The sequence below is a fragment of the Eleutherodactylus coqui genome, chromosome 11, assembly GCF_035609145.1.
Source record: "Eleutherodactylus coqui strain aEleCoq1 chromosome 11, aEleCoq1.hap1, whole genome shotgun sequence".
NCBI classification, from domain to species: domain Eukaryota; kingdom Metazoa; phylum Chordata; class Amphibia; order Anura; family Eleutherodactylidae; genus Eleutherodactylus; species Eleutherodactylus coqui.
In genome coordinates this window covers 113,424,449-113,444,664 of record NC_089847.1, presented here as the reverse complement: position 1 = coordinate 113,444,664, position 20,216 = coordinate 113,424,449, and the positions used below count along the sequence as shown (strand labels likewise).

Here is a 20,216-nt window from a genome sequence, read left to right as displayed (position 1 = left end):
GAAGCATATGGTGGATGGGGTATTTTTAGTCTACTCCATGATCAAAACACCAATTAGCGCCTTGGTTATCTCTGCAATGTGTACAGTAAGTATTTCCATCCACCCACTGCAAAGTTAATTGAGGGTTTAGTAAGCCATTATATAATATACAGAGTAATCAGGGAAAACTTGGTAATAATATGACCAATAATATGTCCTCAAAAAACACGAATCTCCATAGTATAGATTTACCAAGTTAGGGTGCATGCGCACGGACGTGTTTTCTGTCCCACACATCGGACGACACATGTACTGCATATCCGTGTGCTGTCTGGTCCGAGTTGCCCTCGAGAATATTGGTGTTATGTTGTGCTTCTGGGACCTGTACTATTATGGGTTTTGAGGAGCACACTTCCACAGGTGTGGCATGTTCATGCTGGTTGGGTGTGAAGTTCTCCAGCCAGCTAATCACCACCGATCTGCTGCACATAAATACCAGCCCCTCTTTCTAGAGGAAGCTGGTTTCCTCATTCAACCTTGTGTTTGCATTCATGCTTGTTGTTCTGTGGGTGTCAGCTGCGATGTGTTCTGTGTTGGGTGCTGGACATGTGGTGTGAAGTCCTGTTACATTTTGTATGCATTCCATTCTGTGTTGGTGTTAACTATGTCCTGTGCTGCTTGGATCATTTACCATCAAGGGTAAGGCAGGTCCTTAGGTTCCAGTGTGGGGCTGTCCCTATTGGGACGATCACCCAGCTTGCAGGCAGGACTCCTAGGGTAAGTTGGCTTGTGAGAGTAGGGACCCATGAGACAATGAGGACCCTTGTCGGCAGGCTCGTGGACTTAAGTATCTTGGCCAAAATATAAACCAATGCCTCGTACCATATCTATTCCATCTGTTTATACATGCAGGTATGCTTGGTGAGTGTTTTGAGTGTCAGTCATTGTTTAATGTCTGTATTTTGTCTTATGTCTGATCCACCTATCCGTTTGTTGTTGGACGCCTGGTTCCTATTTGTTTCTCCTACCTGGCCATTTGTGGGCGGACACCCGAATCTATTCCTGTGACTATTGTCCATTGATAGGCTGACACTAGAACCTTTTTTGTCTGTCTGTCCTGCATCTAACCACCAGTATATCAAGCTAACTTGTCTGTCCTGGCTGCCAAAGTACCAAGTGATCCCAGGGTTGCGTTGGCAGTCCAGGACGAACGTAACAATTGGGTTCAAATTTCTTAGTGCCCATGTGCATGTAGCCATACTGGAAACATTCTTTAAAGAATACAGTGCAAATGACTTCTCCCTTTTCCAGATTGTGAAGGCCATTGGAGCATGCTGAACCTATCGCCATGTTATTGGAATCACCTTGAGTTTATGTGTACTTTGGACACAACACACTCTTGAAAGTAATGATTAGAAGGTGGGTAAACATTGTCTATATAGGGTTGCCCAGAATCAGTAACAATACTTTTTGATGGTTGGGGTCTTCTAATCCACGCTCAACTGGTATTGAGGGGTCTAATGTACAGAAAGAAAGCATTCTCTGTAACCTATTACCACCATCAATCTGAACCATTAGTACGGGGAATGATATATTCATGTACTTTACATACAATTCTGAGACGACCATCTGTCTGGATTTCATATGACTCAGGTCTCTTTTCTTAGCGTGATTTAGCCATTTTTCTCAGATGTCATTTGCCTTTCAGCTGCAATTGGGTATGAGAAAGGTCTTTCTGGATGTGGATTGCAACGTCACTTGACTTGGAATGCCTATCTAATAAAATATTCACATCATTTATTGCATATTGGAATGCAGAGTTCTTCTGTGCATAGCGATACAGAAATGAAGGTTCTTCTTGTTATGCTATAGCATCGATTTCCTGTCCTTGGTTGGCAAGGTTAACCTTCTTTATACAGTCCACCCCTGCTCCATACATGCTATGTCTTTGGGGATGTTCTTCTACAACCCATTGTTGTAATGTAGGGTTATTTACCTTCCTGTCATCCTGACCCAGTCTGAACATTTTAATTTATAGTTTATGCACATGGCAGTATTATGGACCTATATAGAAATCTGTAGGTCTATTCTGTACCTCTGAATTCATACTGAGGCACACAGATATGTATTCTTATGGAATCCAAGGGAAAAATATATGTGGCATGCTGTTATGCGTGACAAAGTGTCAATGCCAACCTTTGGCTAGATGGCACCTTGTTCATAATGTACTTTGGTGCTCCCCATAAGAGAAAAAAAAATAATAATAATAAAAAAAATAAATAAATATATATATATATATATATATATATATATATATATATATTGCATTAATAGGCAGTCTGTCTGTATTATAGAAGCACAGAAAGAAAGATAGCAGCATACCCACAGCACAATAGCTCAGTGGATAAATATTATACCAGAACCAAGCTCATAACATAAATACAGTACCAGAACCAAGCTCATACTATAAATGCAGCCCCAGAACCAAGCTCATTACATGTATACAACACTAAAACAAAGCTCATTACATGTATACAGCACCAGAAGCAAGGTCAGTACATAAATACAGCACCAAAATGAATCACAGTGCATAAATACAACACCAGAACCAAGCTCATAACAACAGAGCCAAGTTCAGTAGATAAATGTGGCACCAGAACCAAGCTTATAACATAAATAAAGCACCAGAACCAACCTCCGTACACAGCTACAATTCCAGAACCAAGCTCATAACAAAAATACAACACAGGAAACAGGATCATAACATAAATACAGTAGCAGAACTAAGCAGTTATGTTGCAGAGATGCAGATGGCTTGACAGCAGTGCCTCGGAACATCAGAGAGAAAGACACAGAGTCAGAAAAAGGATGATTCATGCAGCTCCACTAGATGCTGCTGCACAAAGGAAGAAGATCATCATGCTGGGAAGACGACATAATGGGGGGCATCCTCCCCAGCCTACATCTGCCAATGCCACCCCTACAAGCTAGTGACCAACACCCTGATCTACTGAAATCAACAAATCTGCCGCCAACAATCATTCCACGGTCAAAGTCACGCAGACCACATTTTTTCCCCATTCTGGTGTTTTATCGCCACTTTTCTTGACCTCGTCGGTACACATTTACTGCAATGTGATCAAGGGCATACATATCACATGTGGCTGCTAAGGGGCCCTTGGACAGAGGATGCAGAAAGGGTACAAAGGAAGGAAACGCACAGCTATTCTAAAATGAACAGGTCATAAATAATACACCATAAATAGTAGAGCCATCCTTGCTATAAATCCCTAGATGCAATTTAGATGTAGTCACTATATCAAAGTAAAAGCTAATTAATACTATCTGAATTTAGGTTGTGAGCTGTCACTTTGCTTTTAGTGAAAGACAAAAAAAAAAGGGAGAAAATTTTTTAAAAAAGCACAGTAAAATGTCAAAGCATGCGGCAAAACTTTAATTACACAGCGGGGAACAAATATTTATGAAGGCCAAGAAATAAATTAAAAAGATGCTCATTGGAGTGCTATGAATCTCCAGCTCACTTATCTCAGTAGACAAATCTAATGTAGGTTATAGTAGAACATTCTGTACTTGTAGAGGGTGTGCAAAGGTAACAGTCTCTTCTTTCATCATTTGTCACTCTTCCAATGGAAAGTGGATGTTATTAAACTCTCATTAGTGCTGCGAAGTTGAAAGACTTTGGTACAAATCCAGAAGAGCTTTTAGAAGTCATGATGATGGCATCAAACAACCTGCACATATGACTGCGCCTTCACTTTGGGTCTTAAGGGTTAATAGGTAAAGTGGCGCAAAAACTGTTGTGCCACTGTGCATGGTCAAACTTAGCCGTGTTTGGCTTCTGCGGTCGCATAGTGCGGTATTCACTAGATTGGAGGGGGGAGGGGTAGGTGGATGTAGGCTGAGGGTAATCACTCACCCCCAAGTCTGCCCAGCCAGATAATCTTCTTTTGCCACGTGGCAGCATCTTGCGGAGCTACATGAATCATGCCCTTTCTTCTCCTCTTTCAAATTAAAGTTTTATGTACTTAGTACTTTTTGTTATAATGAATGGGAATAGTTTTTTAACTTTCAATATTTTTTTTTTTTTTTAATAATTAATTAAAAACTTAATTAGTATTACTTGTTTTTACATTTTTTTTTTAGTCCCTATAGGGGACTTCAACTAGTGACTGTTTTGTTGCTTATACTGTATAATGCAATATAATAGTATTGCATTATACTGTATTCTGACCAACACCCTATTAAGATGTGCTATAGGCACGTATCAATATGCAATTATCTATGGCAGCCCTGTGGGCATTCAGAAGGCCCCAGATTGGGCAGCATCCTGCAATCTCATCGTAGGGGGGGGGGCTGTTTGGTACATCACAGTCCCGATAAGGACATTTAAATCCCACCATCAGAATTGACAGCGGTATTTAAATGCTTCACAGATGTTCACAGAGTTCTCTTTCATTACAGCTGTTGTGGTTGGGTTGACACACGGCATGCGCTGTACATGTAAGACACACGTCAGGAAAAGGTTAATAAAAATAACTACAAATAACGCCCCCTTTTGCAGTTCAGAGTAGTAAATTAACCCTTTCCAATCCACTGTCTGACCTCTGAAGACATTATGATTTAAGGCTGTACAGCTCCGATGTTGGAAGACGTCCGTCGGGGTTCTCTTACTGTATATTGCCAACCTCTCTGCTGTTGGAGCCTATCCAACGTGTCACCTAATGCAGTACTGGCTTTAGCCAGCATATAGCGCTGTTGTATAACGACAGAAAAAGAGTAAGTCCCCCAGGAAAACCAGAATACAAATTGAATTGGAAAGGGTTAAGACTTTTCCTAAGAAACCAATTGATGAAGGGTTTTATTTTAGGTGGTTATGGGGTTACTGGTTTTCATTGAAGAGAAATAGTTGAGACTAATTTTCAGGCAATACTTATTTCACCAGGGAGAAACGTCGGTCCACGCGGACCTTCGCCAACTCCCTGTGACTAGAAAGGCAGTTCTCAAATAAAGTGGTTTGAAGTAACCGGAACAGACAATAAAGGCGGTACAATCTTGACAGTGTGTTTATTGGCAATTACACAAATAAAAACACAATAAAATACTAAAAGCTAATAAAATAAATAAATGAAGTGTAAAAAAGGATAAAAAACAAGGGATGATTCTGCAATGCGTTTTGGTTCGCAGCCCCAACCCCCCCCCCCCCCCCCCCGCAACGCTTTGCACAATCAACCCTTGTTTTTATCCATCCATATTTTTACACTCGTCATTTTTATTTAAATGTATTTTATTAGTTTTTATTATTTTATTGTGTGTTTATTGGTGTAAAGATTCTACCGCTTTTATTGTCGGTTCCGGTTACGATATTTGAGTACTGCCTTATTGGACACAGGGAGTTGACGCAGGTCCGCATGGGCCGACGTTAATCCCTTGTAAAGTAAGTTACTTACTATTTAGTCTCACTTAGTTATCAGTTCGTTCTTGAAGGATTGTCCTTGAGCACTTTGTGCCTTTCTTTTCTTTCTTCATCCTATCTGTCAGCCCGGACCATTGGAACTGCATCGGACGGCTGCAATTAATGCTCTCCAAATTGGATGTCCATATTGGACAAGAATTAGCTGCCAACTAGAGATGAGCGACTGACTACTCGGGCGAAAAGATTCAGGGGGCTCCGGGGGGCAGTGTGGTGGAGCGAGGGGTAGCAGTGGGGAACAGGGGGGAGCTCTCTCTCTCTCCCCCCCCCCCCCCTCTATTCCCTTCTGCAACCCCCTTGCTCACCCCCGGCGCCCCCCGAATCTTTTCGCCCGAGTAGTCAGTTACTTGAAAAAAGTGGTGCTCGAGTGCAAAAACACCCGAACAGAGTACGTTCGCTCATCTCTACTGCCAACCATTGAGGTTGTATATAGAAGGCTATCCAGGCTGTCATGTGTGGTGGTGCACCCGCATGCGCAGGGGTGACCCCACTCACCACGTGAGTCTGTTTCTGTATATCCACTTTATTTTTTGCTTTTTCTCTTACTTGGGGGCGCTGTTCTTTTTTATACATTCATTTGTCCATCTGTAGATAGACTGTTTCTGCGTTCTTGCACCTCATCAGTACCGGGCAGGGAGCCGATTCGGTTGAAATTTGTGTTAAAAGTTTCTCCTTCCACATGAATGAACACCTCTGCTTCCCCGTCTCAAATCTACTTGCATGGTAAAGTCTGAACATGCAATTACAATAGGCAGGAGGGCCCCGTAGATCAATACAACTGTACTCTACTGTGATGGGAATATCTGTAGCCAATATAGACAAGAGTCACTCTTAACAAATAATTACTTTGACAAAACATACAGAATTCTTCCGTTCCCCGACGACTAATCCCAGCTCTAATCTTCCTACTGACTCGTTAGCCACAGAAACCATAAACCTTGCCCCAAGGTAACATATTAAAAATGCAAGCAATGGTCTGAGCAGCCGACGTGTCCCAATTGGTTATAAACTATTTATTCTAAATAGGTCTTCATTTTCAAACGTTTGTTTCAACTCCTTCGTGTCCTTTGGGCTTTGTAGCATGTTACAAGACAAAGTAATAGAATCATTCACTGGAGTTACGGGGAAACCGCAGTGTTCCAGATTTTAATAGAGATGTATAATACCAAGGCTAGTTGCAAATTTTTAGGCTCAACGGCAGCTTCAATCTTTTTTATACCGGCTCTTTGGCCCGAAATTCACTTGAAGTCACATGATTTTATAGCTTGCATTTAAAAAATTCATTCGGGCAGAGGGATATGGAAGCATTCAAAAGCCCTTCACAGAATAGAAACCCTTAAAATATAACTTTTATTAGATAAATGTTTAAAACTTCAGGACTGAGGATAAATACACATAAAGTACAGTAGTAGAGTGGGGATGTATACGCTCTTGGGGATAATTCAGATTTGGAAAGCAGACGGACATGATGCCCAACTTTAGGGTAGCGTAATTTCTCTTATAACCCGTTAAGGACCAGGTTGTTTAGTATCTTAAGGACAAGACACTTTTTAGGGGATTTTACTAGAGATGAGCGACCGTACTCGGATAGGCACTACTCGTCCGAGTAATGTGCCTTATCCGAGTACCGCTGTACTCGTGCTCAAAGACTCGGGGCGCTCCGCTGCTGACAGGTGAGTCGCAGCGGGGAGCGGGGCAGAGCGGCCGGGAGAGAAGGAGAGAAAGATCTCCCCTCCGTTCCTCCCCGCTCTCCCCTGCAGCTCCCCGCTCCGCAGCGCATCCCGAATCTTGCAGCACGAGTACAGCGGTACTCGGATAAGGCACATTACTCGGACGAGTAGTGCCTATCCGAGTACGTTCGCTCATCTCTAGATTTTACCCATGTGGTGGTTTAACTGCCCTATTTTTTTTTCCTTTAGCTACCCAAATTATTTTTGCTGCGTTTTTTTTCTGTCACATATAGGGCGATTTTTAAAATATCTTTTTCACTGACTTTTTTTTCCCGTTTTTATTTTTATTGGAGGTAAAAAGCTAAGAAAATAAATTCAATATTTATAGTAATTTTTTTTAAATTAGTACATTTACGTTTAAATAAAGTATGGGAACGGGTTCCTCGTTTTGTTTCGGACGTTTTGATATACAATATGTATGGTTTGGGATTACAGGGCGCATACAGCGACTGTTTTGGTTGGCATCGGCTTTGAGTTATTTTCTTTCTTATGTATGTATTGTTGTTTTATTCAGTTATTTTGTTTTACGTATGTATGTAATCATGTTTTTTACTATCTATATCCCCCATGACGTCATATAAGACCTCTGGAGGACATTCACGTGTTTTTTTTTTGTTTTTTTTTATACTTTTCCCCTGTAGCTAAGGCATCCATAGGAGCCCCAGTTACAGGAGAAAACATTCCCAGGTAGTGATATTAGTCACTGCCAAATTTGCTGTAACATGTAATCCTGGTGGTCACAGGACTACCGGCTCCTGTAGTGGAAGTTATACTTTCACTTTTTAAGCACATAGCGCTCATTGAGCGCTGTGTACTAAAGAAAGGAGGAGGCAGAAAGAGTTAAAAACCCCTCCTGACTTCTCCTCTGGGTTATCAGCTGGGACTAACAGTTGACAACCCTTCCTGCTTCTGATTGATTGCAGAGACAGGGGCGTTAAACCCTGCCGTAATTTTACTATTGGCTGGGTTTAAAGCCCAGGGCCAGCCGCCGTAAATTTACTGTGCTTGGTCCTTAATGGGTTAAGTATAATGATAGAGGATGGTTATTCAAGAGTTGACGGATCAGACTTTATGTCTTGCGGACGGTCCTCTCCCCACATAGACCTCTTTATTTATAGATAGCCTACAAGGTCAATGATGGGAGGACTGTCGACTCAGGGATCGGCTTTCAGTTATCTGCACCCTCTTTAGTAATTCCACAGTTTTGAATTAGGATAGAACTTCCCCTATAAAGGATTTCTTTCATCTAGTCAGTGTCCGTCTGCCTTCCTAGATGCAGATGAACTCTGTTCCTAGCCGTTTTGTTGATCACAGATGGTAGATAAAGATATAGAGTTCAAGATACTAAGAACTAGGTTCCTAGTTCCTAATTTATAATTCAAAGTTTTCAGGATTTGACGCATTTCTTCGATTTCTCACTTCATCGGGAACCTTATATATTTGGGTTTTTTTGAGCGTTCTCAGATAAGATGGATAAGTTTGCATATTATTCCATCCAGTCCTCCCTCCTATGGTGCACAGATTATGTGTACTATTTGAGTTGGCGAGGAATCTACAATCTGAAGAACAAGTTCTTATCTGGAACTCGAAATGCTTAAATAGGAACACAGAGTGATCCCTCAAGAAATCGTATCTGCTTTCCAAATCTGAACTATCCCCGAGGGAGGATGCACCCCCACTCTACTATATTTGTTTATTAGCGGTGATATTTAGGTTTATGTGTATTTATGTATGTGTGTTTATCCTCAGCCCTGAAGGTTTAAACATTTATTTATTTAATAAAGGGGTCTTTCAGGAATTCACAATTGATGACTTATTCTCATACGTTCGCCTTGGTGTCAAAGCCGAAAGTGTAATAGAAGGCATTGCTCCTAATTAAAGCAATAGTAATGAAGCCTTCCATTGCACTTCTGACTCTTCATTGCCATGGAACTGTAACTGTAATAGAATGCATTGCTCTCATTGATTTCAATGGGAGCGAAACCTTCTATTGCACTTTCAGCTCAGACTCCACTGCAGATACCAGGCCCCTTAGTGTGAGCTCGAGGATCAGCTGATCTGCAGGGATCGCGAGTGGTGGAACCCCATCGATCAACTATTAATGACCTATTCTAAGGATAGGCCATCAATAGTAAATTCCTGGAAAACCCCTGTAACATTCCCAAGAAGTGTTGTCTACACAATGAGGAGGTCTTGGATGGCCCTCCACCCCATAGTACCAAGTAGTGAGTCCCAGTTGCTCCGAACAAACTCAGGAGCGGTTGACAAATTTGTCAAAAGTACTAGCTGGCTTGCTAGGACTGGCCATGATTTCTTATAAAAGATGGGTGGGCTGTTCTCTGTTTTGGTCTCAGCGGTATGAAGAACCTGACCCCCCACCTCTAATTAGGTACCCTAAGAAGGCTTTTCCTCTCTGTCCCCTTTCTTCAGTAGAAGAATCTAAGCCTCAATCCTACACTAGCTAACCCCTTCTATCTACAGTAAAGCTTTAACCCATCTAGCCATACAAAACTCAGTTATGGCCGGGCCTGCGCTAAGCTGCCCTAACTTTTTGTAAAAAGAAGCTGTCCGACCACTTAAAATAAAAAAACTCAGAATGCTTTAATATAGTAATAGAAGTAATCTTACTGATCTTCTTGCTCCCGTGCTTCTGCAGGTACCTTACCAGTCTTTGTACCTCCTGGTCCCTGTTGACACAGACATGTGACTGCTTTAGCCAATAACTGTCTGTGAAAGCCACTGTTGTGGACTGTGATTAGCTACAAACATCACATATCCATGTCAACAGGGACCAGGAAGTATAAGGACTGGGGATTTGACTTGTAAAGCAAGGGATAGGGTGTTATGGAGTATCAATACAATTAACATTACATCTTTTGTTATATTAACCCTTTGCAATCCAATTTTGGATTCAGGGTTTCCTAGGGTGCTTTATCTTTTTGCCGTTTTACAATAGCACCATCTGCTGGCTAGAGCCAGTACTGCGGTATGTGACATGACGGAGAGGCCCCCCGACAACAGAGCGGCCAGTAATATACAGTAAGAATATCCTGCCGGACGTCTTCCGACTTCGGAAGCTGTACAGCCTTCAATCAGAATGTCTTCAGACGTCATGCAGTGGATTGGAAAGGGTTAAAGCATTGTGAGCATTTACAAAAACTTTAGGCCGGACGAGCTCTTTCAAGGAGTTGTTTCATCTACACAACATCTTTTCAGATTGAAGCTGAGTCAAGCCAGCCATATGATGGAGCTAGAGATGAGGGAGCACCCAAATGCTCGGGTCCGTGTTATTCGAGTCAGGCTTTTCGTAAAGTTCGAGAGCTCTACTCGAGTAACGAACCCCATTGACTACAATGAGACACTTGAGCATTTTTGTATGTGGAACGCAGGGTCCCGAGCTTTTTTTTTTGTTTTTTTTCTTGGGTCGTGTTTCCCTCTCCCTTTCCCTTTCCCTCTCCCTTTCCCTTTCACTTTCCCTCTCCCTTTCCCTCTCCCTTTCCCTTCTCCTTCCCCCCAGACCAAAAATTTTCAAATGACGCACGCTGCGTCGCGGCAGGGAGGGGCCAAAACAGGCACGTCACAGTGGGGAGGGGCCAAAAGCTGTGGCGGGGTCGAACGCGATTTGATGCTCGTTCGAGTAACGAGCACCAGCAAGTATGCTAATACTCGAACGAGCATCAAGCTCGCCAGAGTATGTTCGCTCAACTCTAGATGGAGCAAATGAGGTGGCTCCTGGGGAAATGTAGTATACAGGTATTACATGCTGACCTTTCAAATAAATGGTGAACCTTGTAATCAATGGACGGAACTGGTTCAACAGAGTAAAAGCTGTTCAGAGGAACGAATGAAGGGGTTTCTACACGGGACGACCTGTTGGGCACGGAAGCCCGACAGTCGTCCCAGCAATGACGGTTTCTGTGCTTTTGCAAAGCTATGATCAACGAATGGAGGTGGAGCACCCTGAGGATCATTCCAGCAGCCCACCTCTATTAACAGTCAACAGGCAGTCATTTATAAATGAATAACTACCTGTTCACACGGGCCGATCGTCGTTCCGATTTTATGCCTGCAGGAACCAAACGACCAACAAATTTATCATTGGTTGTACAATCGTGCCTGCATTTAGACTGAACGATTTCTCAGCCCGAGTACAAGAGCCCTTCACACGAGCGGGACGTAATCAAATTCGCGAGAGTGTGATGTAACTGTGCTCTGCATGGAGCCCCATCACGTCTTCTCGGGAGTATTCCTGCACAGGTAAGTATCCTTTCCGGAGTTGCCGGCCTTGTTCACATCAGCGCGGGATATACCCACGCCATGTTTGAACAGGCGAGGCAGTCTAATGAGTAGGCGATGTTAGTAATTAACACAGCAAAATCACACTGTTACGAGCACACAAAAATGTGCGCGAAAATGATTTAATGGTTGCGATTCCCATGACCGATTTTCTGTGCGCAAAAACGTGCGCAAAAGTGCTCTTGTGAGCCTCTAGAAGTCCAAATATATGATATAATAGTCTAGAAGACTAAAGTGATTTCCGAGCAGAAGCAGAGACAAGTCTTGCTGGTCAGCGGATGAAGAACATTTGTTAGGATTGCATAATTAGTTGCCGTTGATTTACAAAAAAATGTCATCTGCATATGTTCCACTCGCAGCGCTGAAAACATGTCTGCGGCTTCATCAGAATTAATTAGAACATATTCATCTTTGTTATAAGTGCTGCTCCATCTGTCAGACACTTGATCTCTCTGAAAGACATGGAGTATATTACAGGAGTTTATGCCTGGAGTAAATGCACAAGAGGCTTCCCTTGAAGTGGCCAATTAAAATCATGCATTTTGGGCAAAACATTAAGAGCACTAAATGCTTTGGGTCTCATTTAAATTTTTTACAAATTTGCGAACGTTATCTCGTTATCGTTATTTTCCCCTAACTAGCAGCGCTATAATGAGTGCTTGTGCTAGACGTCACATTTTATTCTGCTTTAGCTTGTCCCAGATTTAAACAGCTGAATTATATTTATTCGTGAAGGTAATGAGGAGCTGCCGCCTGCAGAAATAGGACGCTGGCCCTTTAATGACGATGGGCTGGTTGCACCAACCATGCTGTTGATCCAGGTTTATTTAGGACGTCTTCACACGAGTATATATGCAGTTATGCATGCAGAGGCGTAACTTGAAGCTCCTGGGCCCTAATGCAAAACCTGTAACAGGGGCCACAACTATAATGCTTTATTCATTGTACTGGGCTCCCTATATGGAGAAGAGAGGCCTTATGGGCCCCCTAGGGCCTCATGACCACAGGATAATTTTTATTTTAAATCCACAGCATTTTTCCCGCACGCGCATCCGCGCCCCATGAGGATGCATTGGACACCCGCAGGTAGTTAAATACCTGCGGATGTCATTTTTCCCATCAGGAGCGGATCCGCGTGCGGGAAAAAAATGGACATGCTCCATTTTCGTGCCGGTCTCCCGCGGGGAAGGCTTCTATTGAAGCCTATGGAAGCCGCCCGGAGACCCGTACCAGAAATAAACTCACCTGCTCTGGACAATGCAGATCTTCCGTCCATCGTGGCCGGATCTTCTTTCTTCGGCCCAGCGGATGTGCCCGGCGCATGCGCGCTGCCGAGCACATCCACCGGGCTGAAGAAAGAAGATCCGCATCGTCCGGAGCAGGTGAGTTTATTCTTCTTTTTAGGCCTCATGTCCACGGGGCAGGAGGGACCCGCTACGGATTCTACATGAAGAATCCGCGGCAGGCCTAAGGCCTCATGTCCACGGGGAAAATCAGATCCGCTGCAGATTTGTAACGCGGATTTGGGCTGCGCATGCACTGTAATTGTCTTTTATTTTTCATGCGGGAGAGCAATTCAGCTATGTGCTCTATGAGCTCCCGCACGCGTGATCCGCACTAAAAATGGAGCATGTCCATTTTTTTTCATGCTCCAGAATTCTTTTAATTCGCTTTTATTGACCATCCGTGGGTATTTATCTACCCGCGGGTGGTCAATGCATTTCTATGGGGCGCGGATCTGCGTGCGGGTGATCAGCTGCGGATTTTAATTCTAATTTTCCCCGTGGACATGAGGCCTTAGGCTCCTGGGCCCGGGTGCAACGGCATCCCCTGCACCCTCTATAGTTACGCCCCTGTATGCATGCCTCGGTGCAAAGTATTTGTGCCGTAAACACATTTTTCTGCATGCGTATCTGCCTATTTTGCTGCACTTTTTGCATCCGCAGGGCATAGTAGTCATTTACGCGCCGCAGACAAAGACGCTCCAGTTTAAATGGCTATTTAGTCTAATGAGTTTTAGATGTCTTCTTTTTCCAGCGGAATTGTGCAGTGTTTCACGTATCTACTTGCGTATTTGCACACCCCTCATAGACTTCCATGAAGACCTTTGCTGCGCAAAAGTAGAGCACGCTGGTTTTTTTTCCTGCACACAAAATGCATATGCAAAATACGAAAAGTTGAACCAACCCACTGAAATGAATGGGTTCTACTCCCTGCGTATGGAAGGCGTAAATGTTATACGTGCAAAATGCACACAAACAAGCCAATGTGAAGCTGACCTTAGGCTAATTTCACGCAGGCAAGCGCAATATCAAAAGCACCGTGCATCACTTCAGGGAAGTCGGATCGGCAAGTGTTTCCCAACGGGAAACCTCGCATCACACTCACATGCCATGCAATGTTTTTGCAGGCCCTATTAAAAACAATGGCTCATGCGTTCCGAGGGATCGTCCAAACATAGGACATGGCGCCATTTTTCCAATAGAATGGAGCTCATATTAGTGCGAGATCTGTGCGTACTGAAACTGTGATCAGTTGTTGACCTTGATTTAATGGGAACCTGCCATGACCCCATAGTGCTGTTAGGGGACGTGACAGGGAGCCGGGTGAGGTATATTTTATACTCATCTGCTCTTGCAATCCTGCAGTGTCAACATCTAAAGTCAGTGCGGTATGAAAATCGGACTTTTTCACAGTACTGTGCGCGCTCTCCCATAGACTTGTAGAGTAGAGATGAGCGAGTATACTCGCTAAGGCACATTACTCGAGCGAGTAGTGCCTTAGCCGAGTATCTCCCCGCTCATCTCTAAAGATTCGGGGACCAGCGCGGGTGACAGGTGAGTTGCGGCGGGGAGCGGGGGGAAGAGAGGGTGAGAGAGATGTCCCCTCCGTTCCTGCCCGCTGCTCCCCACCCCCCACCGGCCCCCGAATCTTTAGAGACAAGCGGGGAGATACTCGGCAAGGACCACCTATCAGCAAGGACCACCATCTTGGATTTTGGCTGATAAACTCAGTTCAACTAGTTTGTACCACCGAAATCGGGGGATCACATTGAACCTAGATTTGAACCAAGATCACAGGTTTAACCGTGTTGGTGCAACATTTTTCTACTTGGATCAAAGCTTTAGTGCGACGGGTCCTACGTATTTTTATGTTGGACAATTCGAACCACTTTCTTACACACTATTAGGGAATTTGGAGTCCATAGAAGGAGACTCTCTGGGGCACATTTATTACTGGTGTTGAGGCAGAATTCTGGGGTAAATATTCCTTTTTTTCAGCAAGTCAATTTAGACAGATTCACTATTAATTTGTGTCAATTTTTGAAAAGCGTCTAGACAAGGGGGTGGGGTTTGAGTGAGGTTTTTACAGATACAGCACTTGTAAAATTGAAATTCGCGGCCTAGTATGTCATCATTGTAGAGCGCTTACACTATCTGCGTAATTGTCATTCGGCATGTTAAACCGCTTGTTCGACTTTTTATATACTTTTGGGTTCCGCATGTCCAAGATTATATAAAACCAGTATACTCTAAGAAGCGTTGGAATTCCACGGCATCTGACAGATGATGTCACCGGGTCTTCCGGCCAGATGATGTCCCGTAAACATATCACGTGGGCTTTTTACGTAGAAGCCCCTGCAGGTTCATGGGATGTCACTGATGATGTCCTATGTTGGGACCATCAGTTGGTTGCAGAGGTCACATAGGTAAACAGCATATGGGAAAAGTAGGTGACCCGCTGAGTCCGGGCATGTGCGAGTTATACTTAACTTACCCATCGGTCCCCCGTGTCAGCGCTGGAAGTTATCCAGACAATGTCTTGTATGCTATGCAGTGTGCATGCAATTTTCATAAGTGCTGTTATACGAACGTGTTGCGCTTTTCTCGCAAAACGTAGCACACTCGTCGAAAAATGACGGCTTTGCAAGTGCGATACTGGTCCGAGTTTCTCAAACAGATATCACACTTGCTCGAAAATCCACCGTGTAAATGCACCCTAAGGGCAGACTCACATTGGCGTAATTTCATTGCGTATTAGGCGCGCAATACACGTGCGCATAATACATGGTGAATGGATTCAATGAAAGTACATTGATTTTCATTGATCCATTCACATTTGCATATATTCATTGCGTACAATGCAAGCGTAAAAAAGAGCGCAGCATGTTCTATTTTACAGTGTATTACACGTGTTAGAGCCCTACTGTTCTCTATGGGTGTGTAATAAACGCCGTACATCCACATCAAAAATTGCTGCCATACACGGTAATACACCGGCTCACACAGCGGTAAAACACTGCGTTGTACATACAGCGTATTACCACGCGCACGTGTGAGCCCGGACCAAGGGCGTAACTATAGGGGATGCAGGGGATGCGGTTGCACCCGGGCCCAGGAGTCTTAGGGGGCCCATAAGGCCTCTCTTCTCCATACAGGGAGCCCAGTACTATGAATTTTCCTAAGTAGCAGCCCCTTTAAAGTTTTTAAATACTTTTTTCTAACTTTTATATACACACTTCATTTCAAAATATGCCAGTTATGGATTTCCAGGTCTAAAGTAATAAGTAAAGAAAACGATGAAGACATTCAATTGCCGACAAGTTCCCTTAACATATTGCTCGCACTTCTCTCTTCTTAGATGAAACATTCTGCATTTTTTCTGCTGATCTAGGGGGTAAAAAAATGTTCTATTTTTCAATAATATCAAAAGACAGTTTCAGCTCTGGATACATCTCAGCTGTCTGTTACCTGATAAGGGCAATAGCAGAAACCTTGGAACGCAGATCCGTTGCCATGGAAACGGGACCAAAAATGTCTACCTATCATTTTATGAAACAGAATAAACAAACACCTGTAAAAAAAAATATGTAAAAAACTCATTCGACCCTCTTTGGTTGATGGAGAATTACAAGTAGGGTTTCAAAAGAAGCTAAAAACACAAAGTAATATGTTAACCAAAGGCAGAATTAGGCAAATAATAAAGTCGCTGTCTCCAATCAAATAATAATGCAGAGGATTACACAATCAGATTGTGGGCACAGCTGCCAGTTACCGTTGGCAGCTCACGTTGTATACCGGGCAGGGATTTGTTTCGATGCCAGTGTAAATTCTGTTTTATTTTGTCTATGATAATTACCAATGTTATTACTCATTTGGTTAGATCTAAGCTGGAATAGAGTCAAATGACATCATTAGCGCCCGTCTGTAGTGATTTTAAAGGTACCTGTCACTAAGTCAAGCACCCCAACAAAGCTGAATTAGTGGGTGCCAATATGACCTGTCAAGAGGACAGACTTTATTAAAGGGATACTTTGGTTAAATAGAGACTCATGTATAGCAGTGTTAAGGTGGCAGAACTGCAGTCCTAAGCCCTCGCTCATGACCTGAAGGTTGTGGGTTCAATTCTCACATGGTTCAGGTAGCCGGCTCAAGCTTGACTCATCCTTCCAAGGTCGGTAGAATGGGTACCTGTTATGTGTGCTGCTGGGATCTGTAGTTCTAAGCTTCCTAGCAACACAGCCCTCACAGGGTTAATTAATTGAGCTGGCTGGGTGTGGTACTTCCTGCTAGCCAATCTCCTGGGTCTGTGCTCACATATAAACCCAGCTCCTGGTCAGTCTTTGTCTGGTGTTCAGGGTGAGCAGTCATGAATCCTTGTCTATTGAAGTCTGCTGTGTGATCTGTGTCTTGCTGGTTCATGTTCGTTTATATTCTGTCAGTTTTGTGTAAGCTTGCTATGTGTTTCCTGTCCTGTTGCAGCTTTCTGTGTGAACCCTGTCCAGTTCTGCTGGACTCCTGGTTAGTGTTGGGACTAGCGGTATAGCCAGGAGCCGTGAAGTGGCCCGCTAGCTTTCACATTTTGTACAAAATGTCAACTAATACCAGGTATTTATATTCAGCTTATCATCTGTTACTAGTGGTTGCATTTTGGCTGCTGTATGCTGTGTATTCTGGCTCTGTGTGTCCTGTTGTACAGTCCCTGTCATGTGGCATGTGAATGTGTCCTGTTCTGGTGCATGGCTCCTAGGATCAGCTAGGGCCCAGATCTGAAGACTGCTGGGCTGCCCTTATTGGGGCAATGTCCCCGCTCAGGTAGGGCCATGTCATCTTCCCGTGTAGAACAGGGTCAGTTTGCCAGAAACCCGTGTGCGTACCCAGTCCACTTTGGTCACAATCGTGTGAGCCCCGTGCTCAGTTTGCCTACACGATTGTAACAGTACCCAGCTTGCTGGGGGGTAAAATATGACTGGAGAAGGTAAGGGCAAACCACCCTGCAAAAACAGTCTGCCAAGAAAATGTCACAATGTGACGTCACCCAAGGCGTTGGTTATGACTCTGTGCTTAGCATCAAGAGATTTTACAATTTCTAGTCAAATACTTGAATGGATATCTGTCGACTCTGCCATAAATCACAACCATCGCCCATGTGAAGGTGCCAGTGATCGGCTGACCAACCAGCACAAATTTTTCAAGTGATCCCAATAATCATCAGCTGCACATCAACCTGTGTAAGTAGAGATGTGCTACCGGCAAATATAGAATTTGATGTGCCGGTACAATTTGGGAACAATTCGGGGGCATGTGAGACCGGTCCAATGAGAACAGTGCTGGTTGATCCATATAAATAGAGCTGAACGACCATTGAGTGGCGTTCAAAAACTTTGATTGGAGCTCATGCCTGTAGAAAATCTGCCAGTATGAAAGGACCGATACCCGCTAAGGTCTACGTTGTTTCAATTTGGTCATATTGGCAGCTACTGTATTTGTTCTTCATCTTGCTGCAAAAGCCCTCCTTGTCCTGATTGTAAAGTGGAGCTCATTCACATAGGCGCGGTTTTCAAGCTTTGATAGAGTTGCAAAAAAATAGCATAACGCTCGGGAGAAAATAGCATAAAACGGGTGATTTCCAACTATTAAGTTTCGAGCTTAATTAGCAGTGAAATTGCCTGTTCACACGATCAGGAGGTGCATGTTATCCCACTCCCATATGAATATATGGAAACACCTGTACAGCACACATCAAAGATAGGTCAGGTCTAGAGATGAGTGAGCGTACTCGCTAAGGCAAACTATTCGAGCGAGTAGTGTCTTATGCGAGTACCTGCCCGCTCGTCTCTAAAGATTCGGGTGCCGGTGGGGGAGAGCGGTGAGCTGTGGCAGAAGGCTCCCCTCCACTGGCCAGAGTGACATGAGTGGGAAGGGGAAGCATAGAGAGGTACCATTGCTCTGGAACTCTCAGACTCTGTAACTGGAGGCTCAGTCCCCTGTGTGATGCGGGTGGTGATGCGATTAGCAGAAGAAGCGCCCCCTGATAGGGAAAAGTGTAAATGCTGGGCTTGGGCCCTGCCCACTGCCAATGCCAGCAGCCATCTTGGCTTCAAATAAAAATTTAGCTGCTGGGGGAGCAGCGTAGGAGTGATCTTCCTAAAGGGCCTGATGACCAAGGCTGATAATGACTACCAACCACATGGAAGTAGAGGGGGACTCCCTTCATACAGGGGGACTCAGTCCCCAAAGTAGAGGACAGTCATGTGGATCCAAGGCAACGTAAACTGCTAGACATGTGAGTCCAACGACAGTAGTGTGCGCACACTAAAGAGACGATGACTGACGGATGTAACTGGGAAGTATCTTCCCGAAGGGACTGGGATGTGAGGGCGGTGATGCCATGTTTAGGGCTATTGGTTATGTTAGTGAGTGACGCTAAGTATAGTTAGTGAATAATGAGGCAACATGTATTGTGATGGGAGAACAAGGCACTTTGGGGTAGCTGCGTTATGCACAGGTAAACAAGGTGTAAGATAAAAGTATATGTAAGAAGATGTGCATATAAGGGAGATGGAACAATACCTCTGCAGCGCAACCTATTGGAAGGCAGCATTCCTGCAAGTCAATGTTAGACTCTTTATACAAGCCTTGTAACAATGACTGCGGATTAAAAGCCAAGCTAGAATCCATATGCAGACAGCTGTTTTGGGGTGTTTGCCCCTCATCAGTGTGCAGTAGGCTTCTGGCTTGGCTGGAGAGAGCCTAAAACGTGGGTCAGGAACGCTATTAATGCTCCTCTGGGTTGATGTTAACACCTACCGTCCGTGAGTCCATAGTGACGCAGGAGTCCGAGATCTAGGATGCACTCTGGCACCTTTGGTGTGTTAGGCTGTGAGGTAGTCATGCCGTGGACCTTGGAGAAATATTACAAGTACAACATTGAGTCTGCAGTATTACGACAAAGTTATGAAAGAGTGCAAAGTGCCTTGTTGCCTCAAGTGAAGTGAAAAAGTTGTTCCCCTGCACTCATGGTGCATTTAACCCGCATGCTGTGGAATACGCAGTAAATGTAATGGCACAGCAAGGAACACACTTAAGGCAACACAGTAGGTAAAATGTACAGAAATGTGTAACGGAAGAATTGAACTGCCAGTGTACTGCATGACGACCTCTGGATTTTAGTGAAATGTAAGACGTGTGTACACATTTTGTAACTAAGGATGCTTGTTGCGGCGGGTCTGGGATTGCTGTCTTGCTGATAAGTCTGGTGCTGGTTTTGGAGAGGTTTCTACATATTCTGGCTCAGTGGGTGAGGTATTAGGTGTGACGAGCTTAGTCACACCTGTGGGTAATTACCAGGGCTATTTAATAATAATAGGAAAGGCACACAGAGCTCTAAGAGCTGAACTATAAGCCACTGAACCCCCAAGAGGTGTGATATGGAAACTC

The 20,216-nt window shown here is 43.9% G+C and overlaps 1 protein-coding gene across 3 annotated transcripts in view; it reads right to left on the bottom strand.

Moving 5' to 3' along the window:
• Positions 1-20,216, bottom strand: part of SPON1 (spondin 1) — a 535,993-nt gene that overhangs the window by 229,243 nt on the left and 286,534 nt on the right. The gene's annotated exons all lie outside the window — the stretch shown is intronic.